The following is a 21202-nucleotide window of genomic DNA, read 5'->3' as shown; positions in this document are numbered from 1 at the left end:
TCATAAACGATAAAAAAGAGATGGCAAATGCTTTCGGCGTATTCTTTTCATCATTTTCAAAAAATGCATTAAATGCCAAATATGGAAATTCACAATTTAAAAACTATACGACCTTAAATGTTGACCAAACATTCTTCTTCCATTCTATTGACTATAGCGATGTTGCCGAAGCTGTTTCATCCTTAAAAAATGTAAATTCAGTGGGTATTGATTACATTTCCACAAAGCTAGTTAAACATATGAGCGTGTACATTATTCAACCGTTAACTGATTTAATAAATAAATCAGTAGAGATGGGTATTTTTCCCACTGATTTGAAAATTCTTATCGTTTCCCCAATATTTAAAAGAGGAAACAAAACTATGTTAGAAAATTATAGACCAATTACCGTACCAACTGTCTTGTGTAAGGTTATTGAAAAATGCATTCATAAAAGGATGTTGTCATTTCTTAGTAAATATACCATAATAAGTTCATATCAAAATGGATTTCTTCCAGGTAAATCAACCGAGAGTGCATCAACAACATTTTTTAAATTCATTTATAGTTCATTAGATCAAAAGAAATTTGTTGGAGCCCTCTTTTTTGATTTAACTAAAGCTTTTGACTCTATAAATTTAAATGTAGCAGTTTGTAAACTAAACGGACTTGGATTTCGAGGTAATTTTTTAAAATGGTTACAATCCTATCTAGAATATCGACAGATGTATGTCAAAGTCGGTCATTATCAATCAGATTTGTATGCAGTTGATCTTGGCGTTCCACAAGGATCAATACTGGGTCCTTTGTTATTTCTTTGTTATATCAATGATATGCCTAAATATATGAGTACGGAAAATATTTTTTTGTATGCTGATGACACGACTTTGAGGTTAAAACTCAATACCGTAGCCCATGAGTTTACGTCTTGGTGCGAAAAAAACTCCTTAATAGTAAATTCGAGTAAAACAGTATGTATGCAATTTTATATAAAAACTCCAATAAAGGAAAATTTCTCTGTCAAAGTCGACAATGATTTTATCACTTTATCTGACACTACAAAGTTTTTAGGACTACATCTAAACAGTAATATGAGCTGGGAGGTACATATTAATCATGTATGTTCGAAAATTAATTCTGGATACTATGCTCTTTTGCAACTCAAATACTTATTTACAACGGAACAGATACTTAATGTTTATTACGCTATCATCTATTCACATTTGTCATATAATATTGTTTTATGGAGCAGTGCAACAAATGTCTCGAAAGTTTTTATGGCCCAAAAGCGCATAATTCGCTTGATTTTTAATTTACCATATAGACATACGTGTAGAGAGCATTTTAGAACATATCAAATACTCACTGTTCCCTCAATTTTTATATACAGAAGTATTCTGTATACAAAAGCTAATATTAATAGATTGAAATCAAATTCAGATGTACACAATTATCGTACCAGAAAAAAAGATTTCTTTAGGACTCCTAAACATTACACTTCTATGTTTGAAAAAAACCCTGATTATAGCGGCGTAAGGTTTTTTAATCAGCTCCGATTAAAATTAAAAAGTGAAGCAGATGATGATAGGGCATTTAAGAATAAATTGAAGACTTATCTCATCGAGTCATGCTTTTATAGTGTTTTGGAATTTATGTCTTAGATATGTTGTATGTTGTTTCTATATTTATGTGTATGTTTATATTGTATAGGTAGTCTTTAACGTTTCTTTTTACTTTGACATGTCCGATATTATGTAAATAATCTGCAAAGATGAATAAAGTTTTATTATTATTATTATTATTACTATATCTTATCTGCAGCAGCGCGGAAAAGCAGCACATATGTTGTATTGAACCAGATTCTGAGGTTCTTTAACCAAGATGTTCTTCTTCTTCCTGGACCTCGTTTTCCAAATATTTTTTCTTGCAGGATGGCTTGAAGGAGAGCATATTTTCTTAAGAAATTTACTTAAGAAACTTTTAACTTCTAAATTAGCTGGATATTACTGGAAAAAATTTACAAAAAATACAGTAGTTTACAAAAATATTTGTCACAATTTTACCTCTCTGTAAATCGCCTGTAATTATGATCTGAATATTAGATATGTCACAAAGTCGCCCATGTGTATGTGAGCATAATATGTAGTTGATCAGTCATAAAATCACCCCAACAGTTGAATCAGAAAGCTTTATTAATAATAAAAACAAATGTTATTATCCACAAAAAATAAATAAAAGAAGTTAGTTAAGTCATTATTGGTAATTCTAATTATTCGCATAAATGTCCATTTCAGGCACTTGAAAAATTTCTCTGTGAGAAATTTGGACGGATGCATTTATTTTGGCTTGAATTACGTCAGCAAATTCGTACATAAGCTGGTCTTGCCACTTTCAAAATCTTCCACATTTCTCCATGGTGCTAACATCCACTGCTTGCTTTTCCACTCCAGTCACCACTCCTGGAAACAGAGACATCTCGTACTGGATGACATAGTCCCCTATCTTTGGCTTATCTACTTTTTCCTTTACCACAGCGGTGGCATCTTTCTCTCCCTCAGTGGTGGCATATTCTTCTTCCACATCGGCGGCATCTTTCTCTCCCACAGTGAGGGCATCTTTTTCTTCACAATCGTGGCATCTTTATTTTTAATTTTTATTTTGAAAGTTTCATTCGAAAATTCAAAATGAAATCTAATCCAAGTAGAATATCATACTCGAAATATTCATCATTAACTACAAAAGATAAAAATATTTTTCTCAATTTTATTAATTTTCGTTTTTGCAATTAATTTTTCTCCAAAATTTGTTCTGCCATTTTTTGTTTTAAACATATTATTATCTTCATGAATATGTAGTCTTAACTTTTCTGTCACCTTCGAATTCAGAAGGTGTATACTATTATTTAGTAATACTTTTAATTTGATCAATGGTAGCAAATCTAGTTTTATTGATCAGTTACTATTTCATTTAATGTCTCCTGTATAGCAGTACTATTAGCATATTTAATATTATTTGATATGTTTTCTTGTGTTGTTCTTCTCTCTTTTTGTTTTAACACTAGAACCGCCGACATTTCTACCAGTCCTATAACCGCGAACGGGTCCCATTTGACCCTTATGATCTATGGCGAAAATGTAAAATAAAACTTTAAACAAAATATCATATATGTATTTTATGATAAATAATGGTAAGAAACAAAGTGAAATACTAATATAAAACATTACTAGATAATGCTCTTACCTACAAAATGAACATACAAAATATTACGTGGAAGTACATTTTTTACAGACTGTTTTTTTACACGCGTGGAATTTTACAAATGATTTGTTTCCAAAGCACTGTGATACGTAGAAAATTATTTGAAAATTCGAATAAATCTCTAATAATTTTGTTGTTAAGATTTAATTATTCTTAATCCTAATTTCTGGTCGTAAAAAAATACAGTCGTTTCTCACGCTGGCATTTAAAATCTTCCACACTTCACACATCAAATTTTCATCCAACCCTTGTTACAGAATATGTTATTCTCAGATTTGTCAAATATCTTTACATAATATATTTAGCTAAATACGTATCTGTTTTCTTTGTTATATTTCAGATAGAAGTGTTTCCTAGTACTTAAAGAGATTAGCTGCCCTTTGAAATGATTAAACATTAAATTGTAACCAGAAATTAGGGCACAACCCTTGTTTTATTATTTATTGAAGCACAATTACGAATACTTCAAGACTATTTTTTTAGATTAAACAGTTCTTTGTAAAAAAATTTTATACAGTATATTTTGAAAAACGTCTTCATTAAAACGTTACTTTCTATAATCTCTTATATTTTATAATGTAATCCAGTGTTGCAGATATCATTAACTTTGTAGTTTGTCGCTCATTACACTTCATTACTACACACCAGGTATCCATCTAAGCTCTGACGTGTCATCCTACAATATTATTTTAACGTAGTTGTAAGTTGTACCACGTGTTCTGTCAAGTACGCTTCCTCGATATCAAAATTTTTCATTCTGAATATTTATTTTCCTCTACTCTTCACTTTTTTTCTCTACAATATAATAGTCTAGTTTTTTTAGACAAGACACTTCAGGTTATTCCAGATTTGGTATGTTGTACCTACATAACAACTGACGACCTTTATCGATTTGTATTTTCTGTTTAATGTTTTTAATTTTAGTAAAACGAATACATATACCTACATACAAGTTGTACCACGTGTTCTGTCAAGTACGCTTCCTCGATATCAAAATTTTTCATTCTGAATATTTATTTTCCTCTACTCTTCACTTTTTTTCTCTACAATATAATAGTCTAGTTTTTTTAGACAAGACACTTCAGGTTATTCCAGATTTGGTATGTTGTACCTACATAACAACTGACGACCTTTATCGATTTGTATTTTCTGTTTAATGTTTTTAATTTTAGTAAAACGAATACATATACCTACATATAAACCAGGAAATCCAGTACATGAGGTTTCGTCATACAGACCGCTATATCTGCTTCCTGTTATATCGAAGCTGTTTGAGAAACTTCTTAAGAGAATTAAACCAATTATTAAAGCAAAAAATCTTATTCCGAAACACTAATTACGGTTTAGAAATAAGCACTCAATAATCAAACAGGTGCACAGAATCACAATTATCGAAAGATCGCTAAAAGAAAAAAAGTCTGTTTAACTATCTTCCTTGATGCTGCACAGGCTTTCGATAAAGGCATGAAGGTTTAATACATAAATTAAAAAGTTTTTACCCAAACTATACTCACAACTTTTACAGTCGTACATAAATGAACGGCATTTTAGAATTAAGCAAGAAGACTTTCAGGCTTAAAAGAAATTAGACTAGTTGTTCCACAAGTTAGTGTGTTGATTCTGGTCCTATATCTACTATACATGTGCGATATACAGATAGTCAAAAGTCCATTCCTCTCCTCGTATCTTTTTTAAACGGTTATACTTATAATATATAAGGTTATACTTATAATAGTATTGGAAACCATCAAGACACGAAAGCTGCAATACCTGGGGCATGTTATGCGTAATGAGAGATACAACCTACTTTAATTGATTATACAAGGGAAAATCCAGGACAAGAGAAGTGTAGGAAGAAGAAGAATCTCATGGTTGCGTAACTTGAGGGAATGGTACGGATGCACATCAATTGAACTATTCAGAGCAGCAGCATCTAAGATCAGAATAGCCATGATGATTGCCAACCTCCGTCGCGGAGATGGCACGTGAAGAAGAAGAAGATACTTATAATAGTCAAATTTGGAGAGGGGTAATAAACAGACGCAGGCTTCTTAACTATAATAGTCATAACAAGTGACGTAATAGTGACAGATAAAGTTACAGCGCCACTGTGATAGATAATTTTAAATAGGACCTTATAGCAAGTGATACCTCGTTTGAAAGGTATTGAAAAAAGCTATTCAACCATACTAATTTTATTTAAGTTTAAGCTTATTTTGATGAATAAATTAAATAAATACTAAAATTGTAGTTTCACATTTAATTAATAAATATTAAAACCTCCGTCTCTGGTTATTTGTCAAAAAGTTTATGTTTTTGAATTCTCTAATTGTTTTTACGTCAACCTCAACTTTTTTGACAATTAACCAGAGGCGAACGTTATAATATTTATTAATTAAATGCGAAACTACAATTATTTTAATATACCTATTCAATCATTCTAATTTTGTTTGGATTTAAGATGATTTTGACGAATAAATTAAATAAATACTAAAATTCTAGTTTGGCATTTAATTAATAAAAATTCTAATGTTCCCCTTTGGTTATTTGTCAAAAAGTTGAAGTTTGTCAATTCTCTAGTTGTTTTTAGTTTGCAAAAGCATTTATAGCTCAATATTTAGTTTCTGTTTCTGCCTAGTCAATTAAAGTTTAGTCAAGTTGTTCTTAGTTAATATTTAGTTTAATTATTGTTTAACGAGACTTTAAATTTTTACAAAGGCAGAATGGTGCCGACAAAGTAGCAGCTGTGTTAATAATTGGTGAATGTGGAGATAATTTCCATGCAGCGGAACGTCTTTTTAATGAGAGGTACCTCAATCGCCCTACATCGAGAACTTATTTGAGGAAGCTTCTTCGGAAATTTAAACAAACAAGTAGTGTTAAAGATGTCAAACGATCTGGTCGACCAACAATTAGTGATGACAAAAAAGTTGACATAATTTCAGAAACGGTAGTGAACCCTACTTCTTCTACAGCCCAAGTAGCATATATCTATGGAACCAATCAAAAGACAGTACACCGAGTGTTGGCTAAAAACAAATTTCATCCATACAAATTAAAAATTGTGCACCAATGACCCCGACCGAAGACTAGAATTCTGTAAAAATATGTCCAATAAAATTAACCAACAACCCGATTACATAAAAACAATTTGTTTTAGTAACGAAAGTACTTTTTCTCTCAATGGAAATGTTAACACACAATGTCAGGTATTGGAATGACACGAATCCTCACGTCTTACGTGAAACACATACTCAATTTCCAAAAAAAAAATCGGTTGCCTGTAAAGTCGGTTTTACGGGCGAAGATTTTACGTGACAACGTCTTTTTCTCGGTAGACTATTTATTGATATGAATATTATTAAATTGCATAATAGGAACAAGGAATTGAATGAAAATAAGAATTGCACAAATTTTAACTATAGAAATATATTTTGTTTACTAAAACATTGTACATGTAAACTTAAACTTAACTAATTTCTATTTGAGTGATTTTGTTGAGGATAGGACGATGATAGGAGAAATATGAAATGAAAGGAAGTGTTTCTGCTGTAATGTGTCTTGAACGCCAAGAACGCTCGAGAAAGACAGAGACACAAGCACGGAAGCATGCACCGATTCAACGCGCCTAATTCTCTAGTGCTGCGCGCGCAGCGGACCGATCATGTTTGAGTGGGAGAGAGATGCAAGGCATTCGCCGGTCCGGCGGGCCTCTCTCTCGTTCGGTGACTCACTGTAACAGACGTGAGCGGGCGTTACACTTTTTCATGAATGACTCCGAGCCACAACCTAATTTAAGACGTTGTCACGTCAAAAATTAATGTTTGGGCAGGTATTTTGGGAAACCACATAGATGGGCCTGTTTTTCTCAATACCAACTTAACCGGTGTGTCTGGAGATGTTACAAAGTGCAATTGAACCGTTAATACTTGAAATTCTGGAGGATAATCCAGATGAATTCGGCAACTTGGAAATAACGTTTCAACAAGATGGTGCTCCTGCACACCAATATGCTGCAGTAAGACGTTACCTAGATGAGGAATATCGTGGTAGATGGATTGGACGACGAGGTACGATAAAATGGAGAGCTCAGTCACCGAACCTCACACCATTAGATTTTTTTCTGTGGACATACTTGAAATAGGATGAATTACTGTCAGAAAGTAGATGGAGCAGATTTTGAATACTAACTATAAGAACTGGTTGTTAAATATTTATTAATTAAATGAGAAGCTACAATTTTAGTACCTATTTATTTAATTTATTCATCAAATTGAGCTTAAACTCAAACAAAATTATTATGACTGAATAGGTATTTTCAATACATTTCAAGTGAGGTAACACTTACCATAAGGTCCCATTTAAAATTATCTGTCACAGTGGCGCTGTAACGTCATCTCTCACTATTACGTCACCTGTTATGACTAGTTGAGAAGCCTACGTCTGTTTATTACCTCCCTCCAAATTTCACTATCACAACAATAACCGTTCAAAAGATACGAGGGGGGAACGGACTTTTGACTAGCACTGTATATTCCTTCGATTTACAGCTCATGATAATAGCATCGGCCAGAAATCCAATTAGCGTATGTTCCTACCGGTGCAATCTGTTACCCGGCAGTGCAATCAAAAATATATTTTAAAAGAAAGCCCAGTGATTATTAGGAAATCGTTCATAATCTGTGTAACATAGGTTATGAATGAAGTTTATGCAGTGATATGGAAGAGAGTTGCATATCACTGAGTTAATGATATAAAAATATTTATATTTTCGGTGACCTACATAGAATGAGATAGGTGTACCCACGATACACAGACTAAATGTGTGTAGACTGTGTATCGTGGGTGTACCACAAAAAAAAATTAAAAACGTGATTAAACGTTTGTCGGTATTTTATGTATTAACCCTTAAGTACCATGGCGGGGTCAAAATTGACCCCCCGCGTTTTTATTGCCAAGTTTCGCTACCGAAACATAGATTGAGCATTGCGCGCTTTCTGCTAATCTTCGACCGGTAGGTGATTTATCGATCTACGAAAATTCCGTTAGTTTACCTGTTACTACTGCAGAGTTAGGCACGCATAGGGTCAATTTTGACCCGCTTATGGTATAAGTGTTTCTAGTGCAATTAACGAGTAATTTGAAATGGCGGGGTGTAGTCGCAATAAACGTCCTCTGACACAGAAAGAACTTGAAGAGGAGGGACAAAAATTATGGACAATGGACTAGATAGTGGCAGTGAGTTTTTAGACCAGGCTAGTGAACACAGTGATCACGAAACAGACAGTGAAGAGGAATGGGACGATGATGACGAAAAAAATTGGCAAATTAATAATTCCGAAACTGGTAGTGAATATTCGGGTGAAGAAAGTGATATAGCTGACTCAAGGGATGTGCTTTATCGCAAAAATAGGTATAAGTGGTCTAAAACTTCTCCCACCTTTTCTCGTACACGTAAGCATAATTTAATTAGTCATTTACCTGGTGTTATTGGAAAAGCTCGAGCTAGTATGCCAGAGAAACCAGTTGATGCTTGGGAATGTATTGCAAGCCACGATATGTTGCAAGAAATTCTTAAGAAAACCAATGAACGAATAACTAATATGGCTTCTAAATATAATTTACACAATTTATCGTGTCAATATACCAATCATCTTGACATAATTGAATTAAAGGCCTTCTTAGGCTTATTATATTTAGCTGGGGTATTTAAATCCAATAATGAAGATTTAAGGTCTTTATTTACTACGAATGGTACTGGCCGTGATATATTTCGAGCAACCATGTCACTAAACCGATTTTATTTTTTGCTTGGAAGCCTTTGTTTTGACGACCCAGCTACTAGACAAGAACGTATTGCGTACGGAGATAAACTGGCAGCTATATCAAATATTTTTAATATGTTTATAATTAACTGCCAGTCCAATTATAGCTGTGGTGAATATCTCACAATAGATGAAATGCTTATTGCATTTAGAGGAAGGTGCCAATTCAGGATGTATCTCAAAAATAAGCCAGACAAATACTTAAGGTCTGAAAATGCAGTGTTTAGTAGACTCTAAGACACATTATTTGCTAAATGGTTTTATATATACTGGAAAAGATACACGCAGAGCGAATCCAAAAAAGTTATCCATTCCCACTCTAGATGTTTTGACACTTGTTCCACCAATTTCTGGTACAAATAGAAACATAACAGCAAATAATTGGTTTTCGTCCATTGAGCTCATAAAAGAACTGAGAAGCCATAAAATTTCATATGTTGGAACTCTAAAAAGAAATAAAAGAAAGGTTTCTGCTGAATTTCAACCCCAAAAAAACAGGCCACCTAATTCTGCCTTATTTGGTTGTACAGGAAGCGAGAGCCTTGTATCTTTTGTTCCTAAGAAAAATCGTGCAGTGTTGTTAGTGTCAACTATGCATCATTCCAATACAATGGTTAATGGAAAGCTAGAGATTATAAATTTTTACAACGAGACAAAAGGTGGGGTGGATTCATTGGATAAGAAATGTGCATGCTATAAAACTGGCAGAAGAACTCGTAGATGGCCTCAAGTAATATGGTTTCGCATTTTGGACATTGCAGGATTAAATGCTAACGTAATTTTTAATGGAGTTCAGCAAAATCAAATAATGGAAAGAAGATTGTTTCTAACCACTTTAGATCAAGAACTCATTAAGGCCCATTTAACTTGTAGAGCTCAGCAAACTTGTTTACCGAGAGAAATTCGTAGTGCCATTTTTAAAGTTTCCGGACTTCAGGAACCAATGCCTGCCGCAAATCCAGAGACACAACGACGAAAAAAGAGGAGAAGGTAAAATATGTCCATATTCCAAAAACCAAAAGAAAGAAAGCTCATCGTGCGATAAATGTCGAGATTTTATTTGCAAAAATCATTCCCGCATACAGACGTTATGCATAAGCTGTGTTGAAAATTAAGGTAAAATCATGCTTGTCATTTTTGAGATACGAAATCTAAATCGATTTTTTTTATTTTAGGTAGGAGCTATGATACCTAGATTTCACCATTGGATATAAAAAACTGCACATTGTTATTATTTTTCTTATAATTCGAGAAAGTGCATATCTATGTTAATTTGACTGAATACAAAAGTTTTTTTTAAATAAAGTTATATATAATTAACCAAATTCGTTTATTTTTATATAAATGTAAAAGTAGCTGTAAACAAAATAATTTAAAATAAAACAAGTTAAAAAAAGAATATTTTTTGATACAAAAAAACAATGGGGGGGTCAAATTTGACCCTGTCATGGTACAAATGTTACAATTTTTGGCCATGGTAGTTAAGGGTTAAAATTCAATGTTTTTGTGTCAATAATAACATCAAGTTACCTGTACTATATTTTATTATTTTTTTTTTCAATACAAAACCATTTTTGTACTTATATCCAGGAAGTGTGTATACATTTGTAAGTAGCATGGAGTTAAAATCTAAAATAGTATAAGCATTGTTTAAATAGAACTAGTTAGCCAACGCAATGTATAAATTTGTTTGATTCTAATTGAGACAGTCACTAGATGTCACCACTCTTTCTGTCTCAATAGATTTTAATATACCATTGTTTGTTTGATATACGTTATACTAGATGGTGCTATGTGAAAAAGTTAAAGATTAAACTAAACGTCCATTTTTGATCCCCTGAATTAAATTCACCAGCGTTGCAATATTTCACTGACATAGTAGCAACAGGTTTGCTTACAAATAAAAATTTTACAAAAAACAGACCATGAATCAGTTAAGATTTTGTTTTAAATAGAGTTATTACTATCAACTAGTAAATATCGTGTCAACTAAAATTGTACATAAACGTACTGTGCCTATTAAATCTTCCTATATCTAAATAAGTTTAAAGAATTTAAATATTTTATTTTATTTGGAAGTGTATTACAAAAATTTGGTCGGAGGTAAGTAAAACATTTTAATTCTATGTGTTTAAAACAAAAAACATTTGTATGAGAAATGAACAAATTAGGTATTTAGAAATAAATTTTAGCGGATAATACATACATTCGATAATATTTCAAAAAAGTGATTTTAAATTAAAATAATGTTACTTCCATAATAAACAAATGGTTTTTTACAGATGGCTGGAAATATTTGTTGGTATTACAATGTGGTTTATCACCATACAAAATTCATGGTTTAAGAATGTTCAGATTTCCGACAAAAAATCTTTCGGCTTGTCAAACATGGATATTACACTCTGGTAAGTAAATAGACACTTTTTTATATTCTTTTATTTTACACCGTTTCCGTTACGTAATTAACTTAAAAAAATGTTTATTTTTTTTTCATTCATCATTTGAATTTTACGTTTTCGTTGGTATTATAATTATGATATAATAAACTTCGGAAAAACAAATTAGTGAATAAACATAAACAAAGTATTAGATATTTAAATATGTATTTCTTTAACTACCTATTTTTAGTTATTGTATTGAAAAGTAGAAATAAGTTCATCTTTATCGGAGAACTAATTTATACACCAGTCTATCTGTAAAAAAATCATTGATTACACGTAAAAATCTTATAAAGATATTTGAAGGTTCTAAAAGATATACGAGGGTTAGTTAATAATAAATCTGTGAAGACATACAGGTATTTTGGTTTGTTTTTGTTTAAACAATTTTAAAAAGTGAGAGGTCATTATTTTGCTTATAAAACGTTTTTTATCCAGTTTAGAGAAAAATAGTTAAAATAAAAATTGTAGATCTCAAAAAGTTCTTCCTTTTGTGAGTTTCTAAATTAAAATATATAAAGAATTCACCAAAATAGTTGCAAAAAACCCTTGATTTTGCAGAAATTTATAAATTTTAATAACTTTGTTTTTGCGTAATGGTACGTAATGTAACTAATAAAAATAGTGACGATTTGTTTATCATGGAAAGCGATTATTTAAACAACTTTTTGTTGAGCTACCCCAGTTAAAAAAAAATTATGTTTTACATGCCACAGAAGCCAAGATATTGCAAATTTTACAAGCGTGATTTATTTTAAAAAAGTTCAAATCTAAAAAAAAAACGGAGCTCAGATGGTTCTCCAGTCTACTTTTCCGAAGAGGTATTTTACGAATACCATCATTTTAACGGGTTATAAATTTTTACTTCTTTACCGCATATGCCATCTGTAAGCTGGATCGCACAATTCAGATCTTCATTTAGAGTCCCTTCAATTTTCAGCTCTTACTGTTAATAGACAATGGAAGTATGATTTTAAGAATAAAATGCTTTGGTTTTAAATATAAAATGCTCTCTTGCCTCGTAATGGTCATAGAAGATTCTTTTTTTTAGAAAGTGTGTTTTTCATCAGTTTTTCGTTAGCCTCTATATAAGTTTGTGCCATAAACGATATCAAAGATATAAATGTTTATAAACAGATTAAATAACCTATAAACTATTTGCTCTGATTGATATTTAGCGCACTGTAATAACTTATTAATTCCCATAATTTCAAGGAGCTATGTTATATGTTTTTGCACAAAAAAGAGTTATTTTAATTTATAAATAACTACAAAAATAAGGTTTTTTGCAACTATTTCGATTAATAGTTTCTTGTATTTTAATTTCGATACTCTCAAAAGTTACATTACTTTTTATGATCTACAACTCCAAAAAAAGCTGAAAAAATCTTAAACAGATATTTAAAGTCTCTAAAAGGTATATGAGGGGTAGCTGATGACAATTATGTGAAAAATTTAGCTAATTTTGCTTTGCTTTTTTTTAAACAATCGTAAAAAGTGAAAAAAGTTTATGCGCATAAAACGTTAAAATAAAAGTTATAGATCATAAAATGTTCTCTAATATTGATATTTTTATAATTAAAATACATAAAGAATTGACCGAGATAATTTAAAAACCCTTATTTTTAAAGTATTATTTATAAATGTTAATAACTTTCTTTTTGCATAACGATATGTAATACAACTATTTAAAATTATGGCAGTTAATGAGTTTTTAAAGTGTGCTAAATGTCATACAGAACGACCATACAGTTTATGAGTTATTCAATTTGTTTATCCAGGAGACCGATTATTTAAACAACTGTACCTGTCCAAACAGTCACTCTAGGGATATTTTGTAAATAGCAATCGATTTTTTATGGCTTCGTTTTAAATTATTAAAAAAAACATCAAGAATATAATAAATTTGTTTTTAAAAATCAGTTTGAAGAGTAACAAATTTTTAGCATATAAAAATTTTCAATAACTTTGACTTTTTTATGTCACACTTGTATGTAGGCTCAATATAAAGCTAATAAAAAAAACATTAAAAAAAAACAAAAACCTTCTATGGCCCAGAGGAAATCAAATAGCATTTTTTTTCTTGTTTAAGAAATTGCAAATATTTTCATTGTTTATTAACATCAAGAGCTGAAAATTGAACATTGTAAAAGAATATCTAATTTTTATAATTCGATTTATCAATAGCATACACAGTGAAGAAGTAAATTATTTTGAAACATTAAAATAATGGTACTCGTAAAATATCGCCACAGAAAAATGCAAGGGAGATCTGTCCGCTGCAATATCTCAGCTTGTTTCTTGTTAGTGGTTATAGAAAGTTCTGTTTTTTTTTAATTGTGCTTTTACGCCAGCTTTTCATTGAGCCTACGTACAGCCGTATGACATTAAAAATATCAAAAGTAGTATAAATGTTTAGAAGCTAAAAAGCACTTTTGCAAACCGTTTTTTTTTATAATAAGTTTAATAAAATGTTGAAGTTTATAAATAAAGCTTCAAATAATCGATTCAAAAAACATCAAATAACTGTCAAAGGTTAAACACCCTTTTTAAAGTTCCTAATGGATTTTAAAGATTTAAACAGTGTTAAACAGATAAATTAATTCATCGACGAGTTAACAATACGAAGCGAAGTTCTTTAATCACAATGTGATAAGAAAACGAGTATCAAATTTGGTTTTATATTTCAATAGTCGAATTTAATTGTGGCTATATTGGTTTAATTAAAGAAAACCAGTGAAAATCTCAAGAAATAGGTGAGATCCTTTGTTTCTTTCTTTCCAGTTTGGGAGAGGGTCCTTTAGGTACTCACGTTTAGATATTGTGTTACGGTCTGGGTAACCAGAACTACACATCATGAACAGCAATTAAATATTTACATTTACACAAAACAACTCCAATTTCAACCCAAAATCATATGTCGTTGCCGCAGTCTCTAGCCCTCCTTCCCGTTCGTTTTCTAAAAGGGGACAAGTTATTGTCATGCACTCCATTTTGAATACTGTTTTATTTGAATATATTAAAGAAATTGATAAAATAGTTTATCCAAAAAATATTACTTTTAAATCTCGCATTTCGAATAATCGAATCTACATTTTCCTCACTTCTACCGACATCGTTGATCAACTAATACACCGAACGTCATAATTAATTTCACCGTCATCTTGATCTGCAGGCTTCTTTCTGCGACCAAAAGAATCCTTATTTCAAATGTATCTCCTTCCATCCCGCATTCACTAATCGAACAGTCCCTAAGAAATACGGAACATCAGATGATCAATAGGCATATATCATGAGTTTCCTGCTATATGTATATTTTTACTTCATCTTTTGCCAAATTTAGACACAATATTTAATTAAGTAAGAAAACTTTATGTACTTCAGATACTAGCCCAAGTCTAGTTTGAAAAAAAAAGTTAAAAATAAAAAATTAAAAATTCAAAATAAAAAATAAAAAATAACCTTAAAAGATCCAATCCCTTTTTTAATCAAAAGGTTATACTTGATAAAATAAAAGTTTTGAAACAAATCTGGACCTAACCATATATACTCTTTTCTTCCTTTACCCTTTCCTTATTCATCCTTAGTTTCACAAGATACCAATTATCCGAACTCTTCTATAAACTATTTCGGACTAAAAGCTGCACTCAAATCCTATAAAAACACAAAAATTAGGATTTTCTATAATTATCTTGAAAAATTTCTCGAAAATTCCTTAGGCACCAACGACCCTCTAAATGAAGCCAGTAAATTTATCACTGACATACCGCTGACAATCGTTAATGAAAGATCTTGCCCTAATCTATACTAATATAAAAAAAAAATCATTACAAAAAAAATTTTTGTTAAAATCCATTATAAAAGGTATATAAATTAAAAAACTCAAATGGGCTATGTCATGAAGAATAAAGGTTTTCGGAATCTATATTCCATCATCAGTGTCTAGGTGAACATGTTTTAAACCGCTAAATATCTGGGTAAAAACCCGTTAAAAGTTATACGTTACAATTTAGTTTACATTATTTAGTCTTATATATTAGGATGTTAAAGCTACCAGTGGATATAATAACATGGCAAATGTTATCATATCCACTGGTAACTCAACCCTGGTGAGGTCCCAACCTCATATAAACTTATACAAAGTGTAGTAAATCTACTTCAAGATAGATCTAACGAACTAGGATTATCACTTACTGAGAACAAAACCAAATTAGTAAAATTTTCCAGAAGAATTTTCACTCCCTTAACCAAAATTTTATTTAACAATTCTCTACTTTCTGTTGTTTCTTCTTCTTTTTAGAGTGCCATATCCCTACGGAACGTCGGCGACTACCATGCTTACAATATTTTTATACTGATCTCGGTCTTGCGCTACGTGTAGCAATTGGTCCGCTGTCAAACCTGTCCACTGCCGCAAATTCCTCAACCAAGAGAGTTTCTTCCGTCCTATCCATTTCTTTCCTTCGATTTTACCGTTGAGAATTAGCCGAAGGAACTCATATCTTGGTCCTCTGATTATATGTCAAAGATATTCTAGTTTACGCCTCTTAATAATATTTAATAGAGTTCGTTGATGTCCCATTCTTCGAAGAACTTCTTCGTTTCTGGTTCTGCTAGTCCATGGAATTTTTAGTATCCTTCGATACAACCACATCTCAAACGCCTCGATTTTATTTATGATATCGGCGTTTAAAGTCCAAGTTTCACATCCATACAAAAGTACAGACCACACGTAGCATCTTGTAAACTTTTCACGGATTTCCAAATTTAATGAGTTATTGGATAATAGAGGCTTGAATTTTTGAAATGAGTTTCTTGCCTGTTCAATTCTACATCGAATTTCGAAGGATAGATCTAGATTTTGGGTAATCCAACATCCAAGGTATTTGAATCTCTGAACTCTCTGCAGCGGTTGTTGGTTTAATATCAGTTGGGTTGCGCCGATATTCACTTTACTGGTCACCATGTATTTAGTTTCATCAATATTTATCGACAGTCCCCAATTTGTGCATTCCATGTCAACTCTATTGATTAGCTCCTGCAGTTCTGTTGTTAATTAATGTAAAATTCTCGGTTTTATGTTTGACTCCAGATTAAATTGAAAGAATCCAGTCTCTGAACTTAAAATCAATTGTTTTAAAAGGTTGAATATTTTTAAAACCCCCAGTCATCTTTAATGGGGTGCCGATAAAACTACTTCTAGGTCTGAGCGCTTTTCGCTTTAGTCCTATTGAGAGTGTATACCGTGAATCTAATGAACTTTCTCCTACCCTAAGACGATAATCACTTCTACTTTCGTATGCTGCATCAACATCCGCAAATCCATTTAATCCCGTTCATTCCCTAATTGCCACAATGGCGTTTTCTTCCATTAACAATAACCAACACCTTATCATAAAACCTATACCTCAATTAATTTGTCCACTACTTAAAAATATTGACCTTTTTCAGACTAGTTCATTTCCTCTAACTTTACTTCCCCTCTGGGCTAAAGATCTCCCCTCAATATATACCTCACTCACCATTTTTAACAAACTTGAATCTTCTAACCTTCTTATAAAGAAAGCATTTTTAGAATTTAATTCTCTATACAGATGCTTCTAAAACTACCACTGGTATTGGTTGCGCAGTAACCACTAAACATGAACTTGTAAGATCATCTCGGTTACCCGTAATATGCAACGTTTGCACAGGTGAACTATATAGTATTCTGTTGGCTTTTAAATGCATCTCCCATCAAAACAGACATATTGCCCATTTGTTCAGATTAACTTTCATATATCCGTTTAGTCAATACAATTTTCACTGACCACCTATTAGTTCAAAACATTCATAACATATACCAAAATCTCTTTGCTTACGATATAAGTCTCTCTCATATGGCTGCCTTCTCACACCGGAACTACTGGTAATAAAACAGCAGATAATTTTGCCAAAGAAGCTACCAACCATGGGGTGACTAAAGTCACCCCAATTCAACTAGCTAACGAATCTCGAAATTCTTTTTTAAAAAGTCAGTAGAGGATACTTGACAAAACTTATAGCAAAAGAGCAAAACAACTTTTCATAAACTTCAATCTTTTATTGGTCATCTCTCCCTAGACTTCATAACTAGAAGAGAAGCATCGACTATTAGAAGACTACGAATCAACCATACCAAACTTACCGACTGCAAACAATTCACCAACCTGTATAAAGCACTGGACTTGAAACCTTCTCTAAGGAACTAGAGAATCATCTACCTCTTCCTCAACTGTAAATTGTATATGTTGATTATGATTGTTGAAAATGTTGACTATTTCATTAATTTTGTGTTTAGGAAGTGCCAAAACTAAATCATCTACATATCTTTTAATAAAAGGAATGAAAAAAGTGTAATTGTTGATACAATCACTGATAACATCATCCATGACTAGATTCTATAGGACTATCAAAAATTTGTTTTTGGTAGTGATATGGGATCTTTTTTTTTTCCTAATATTGTTCTGAAGCTATTTTCTTGTTTCATTTTAAATTAATTACTATTTAAATGGGAATAAGCCACAATTAAAGGTTAAAATACGTTTATTGACGTTTCAATTTCCACTTCGGAAATCGTTCTAAAAAACAAACATGTTTGAGAACGATTTCCGAAGTGGAAATTAAAACGTCAATAAACGTATTTTAACCTTTAATTGTGGCTTATTCCCATTTAAATAGTAATTAATTTCTTTTTTTTCCTATCTAAAAATTTTTTTTCTTACTCTTATATAATATATCTATATATATATATATATATATATATATATATATATATATATATATATATATATATATATATATATATATATATATATATATATATATATATATATATATATATAATTTAATTATAATTAATATATATATATAATTTAATTTAATGTATTGTGCAGAAAGTTGCTTTTTTTCAGTTGTGTTAATAATAATATTGTTGTAGGTAATGCTGCATTGGAAAGTCTGGAGCTACCCGATTTAAAAAAAAAAATCTATGCAGTAAGCATTTTGACGCAATGCAAAATATTTACCCAGTACTGCTATACCAAAAAAATATAGTGAGGTAGAAGAGGAAGGTTCGTTAACGACACCACGCGTTTTTCATACGTATTCATTAGAAAAACAATCATCTACCAGTGCCAATACTGTTTCGCACAGTGATAATTCTGAACTTGACGATTTTGTTGATGAGCTTTTTAGATATGCCGTTATCACCATTGGTCAAGACAAAAAGATTTCATAATTATCACACACTTTAAACAATGTAAATGTTTTAATGTAAACAATTTTGTTTTGTTTTTTTACCTTGAATTATTATTTTGTTAATATTGTCTATGGTGTAGATATCAGAATTTTGATAAGTGTTATCTAACTATTAAAATAACGCGAATTTAATTTTTGCATAAACAGTCAGATCGTGCGAGTTGATTGAAAAAAACATTTTCATTTATGTAAACAGAAATACAAACATGGTGTGTATATTATAAAATACATAAATAAATAAAATAAAGGGTACTATTTATTAAAGTTTTGTTAATTATTATTCCTTTTATCCCAACACATAGATTAATTTGTCCCTAAATATGTGGTGCCTCTTGTTGTGGCATATCGATCTGTTTATTTGTTTCAAAACCATTATCAAAAAACCATACCCATAAATTTACTATATTTTCAAACGTCATTTTAAATATTAAAAGATTGAAAATTTAATTTTCTCAAAACATACATAAAACCATTGTTTAAAAAGAATTTTTTTTAAACAATGATAAAACTCAAGTCTTGACTAAAAAATAAACCTCCGCATGAGTGTTCTAAGACGATAGCAGTCGAGTCTATTTCAATTAAATATTTAATCCTTTTCTAACAAATCATATAACCAAATTAAATATCTGGTAAACTAATAAAACTTAAAAAAAAGGCAGCATTTAACTGCTTCATTTAAATAGATTACTAACCGGTTTAGATTTATCAAGTCTCAAAGTAGAAAAACAATTTGAAATATTCGCTCGAAATAGTCAAGTTATCTATCACAAGACGCATACAACGATAATAACAATAAGCATTTTATTAAAGTCTTATATTTTCTTCACAATCTGGCACCCGTGTACGGGTTTACATTAGTTACCAGACTGGTAGAAATATACTCGTATAGAATCCTGCTGAGAATTAAGTTTCTGTTAATAGTTTTTTAAATTTATTACTAGAGGCCGCCATATGACGGCAGAAGAAAAGTCAAACGTTTGTTCCATAAAGATTGTCTAACTAGTCCTATTTAAACAATGGTATAAGTATCTAAATTAGTTAGAATCGTTGATGGAGTTATTCAATCAACGTTAGATCTAAATAGTAATCCCAATGGGAGCGGGGAAGCGTATACTTGAGATATTTCGTTGAAGCGCCATCCCTTAATGGAAAGCCGCATCGAAGTGGAAACTGCATTAAAATGAATACTAATAAATACAACTTCTTAAAATATTCAATCTAATACTGAAAATTATCATGTTTGTAAAATATATAAATATATTAAAATATTTAGCATAATACACTGTAAAAATTTAAAACCTTTACGTTAATAATTTTAAAAATCTTAAAATTATAATATGTTGCCAAATTTCGATCCTCTCCTTAAAATAAAATAAAGAGTTAAGATATAAAATTAAGATTCGCTTTGAAATTATAAGTTTCAAAATTCATAACATGTATTATTGAGATTTATGTGTATATATTAACAACTAAAACTTAAATATTTAGAGAGATATATTTAACTTGGCAATAGTTTATAAGACCACAACCTGACGTTTACCTGTACAGTTACACATGTTCCTACTATAAAATTTAAATTCTGTCCTACTTTCTACATACCTATAAGAAAGTATTATTTTATCAGAAACCAGCAGACCGCAGCATTGTGACTTGTGACTAATTATTTATCGGTAGCATACCTATGCGTGTAAAGCACATCGACAGCGGAAGTAAATATCTACCTATTTTCCTGAATGAAAACTTTTAGATATAACAAAGTTTTAATACATCCAACTTTATATTAAATATTACGAATAATATTTTTCAATGTTGCCTATTTGCATACTGACATCTTATTTTGTTTAAATAGCTTATCAGAAGGTATGCAGACTATGTGGCCAGGCCACGTGTCTGAAAGTGGCAAGGTAAAATATCAAACACGCCACGTTCAGCAAACGTCAAAGTAAATCGTTGTCATTGTCAGTTATATTTAATAGATATCTGCATATCATAAAAATGTACAAATTTGTTAAAATGTTGAAGTTAATATTATTTCTCTTTTTAACTTCTGTAAGAAAATATAACTAATATATAAGAAAAGTCAATAAAATACATTTGAACATGCGTATAATTCGGAAACCGCACATGGTTGCCATACTTTTAATATTTTCTGGTTAGTTACTGATTTATTTATCAAACTATACACTATTCACTGAACTCAGTCCAAACTGTCTAAAATTAATTAATTATAATTAATTTTGTACTGTGTTGGTCAAATTTTGACCTCGACTAGAAGTGGGTGAAATTTACTATACAATCACGCTCACCCGGTAATAGCCAGTATTATGTAATTATAACTTAAAACTAAAAGTATTCACACGTAAAACAGTAATAGACAATAATATAGGATATTCCAGCTGTTAATAATAAGTGGTAGAAATTTGT

General features: G+C 30.9%; 1 protein-coding gene across 1 annotated transcript in view; it reads right to left on the bottom strand.

Moving 5' to 3' along the window:
- Ir25a (ionotropic receptor 25a) overlaps window positions 1-20428 on the bottom strand; it is a 67889-nt gene extending 47461 nt beyond the window's left edge. Inside the window, exon 1 of the mRNA XM_072530216.1 lies at window positions 20378-20428. The gene's annotated coding sequence lies outside the window, so the exon portion shown is untranslated. The remainder of the gene's footprint in view (window positions 1-20377) is intronic.
- Window positions 20429-21202: the final 774 nt, after the last annotated feature.

This window comes from Diabrotica undecimpunctata, chromosome 4 (genome assembly GCF_040954645.1).
Source record: "Diabrotica undecimpunctata isolate CICGRU chromosome 4, icDiaUnde3, whole genome shotgun sequence".
Lineage (NCBI taxonomy): Eukaryota > Metazoa > Arthropoda > Insecta > Coleoptera > Chrysomelidae > Diabrotica > Diabrotica undecimpunctata.
This window is presented reverse-complemented; position numbering and strand designations above follow the sequence as displayed.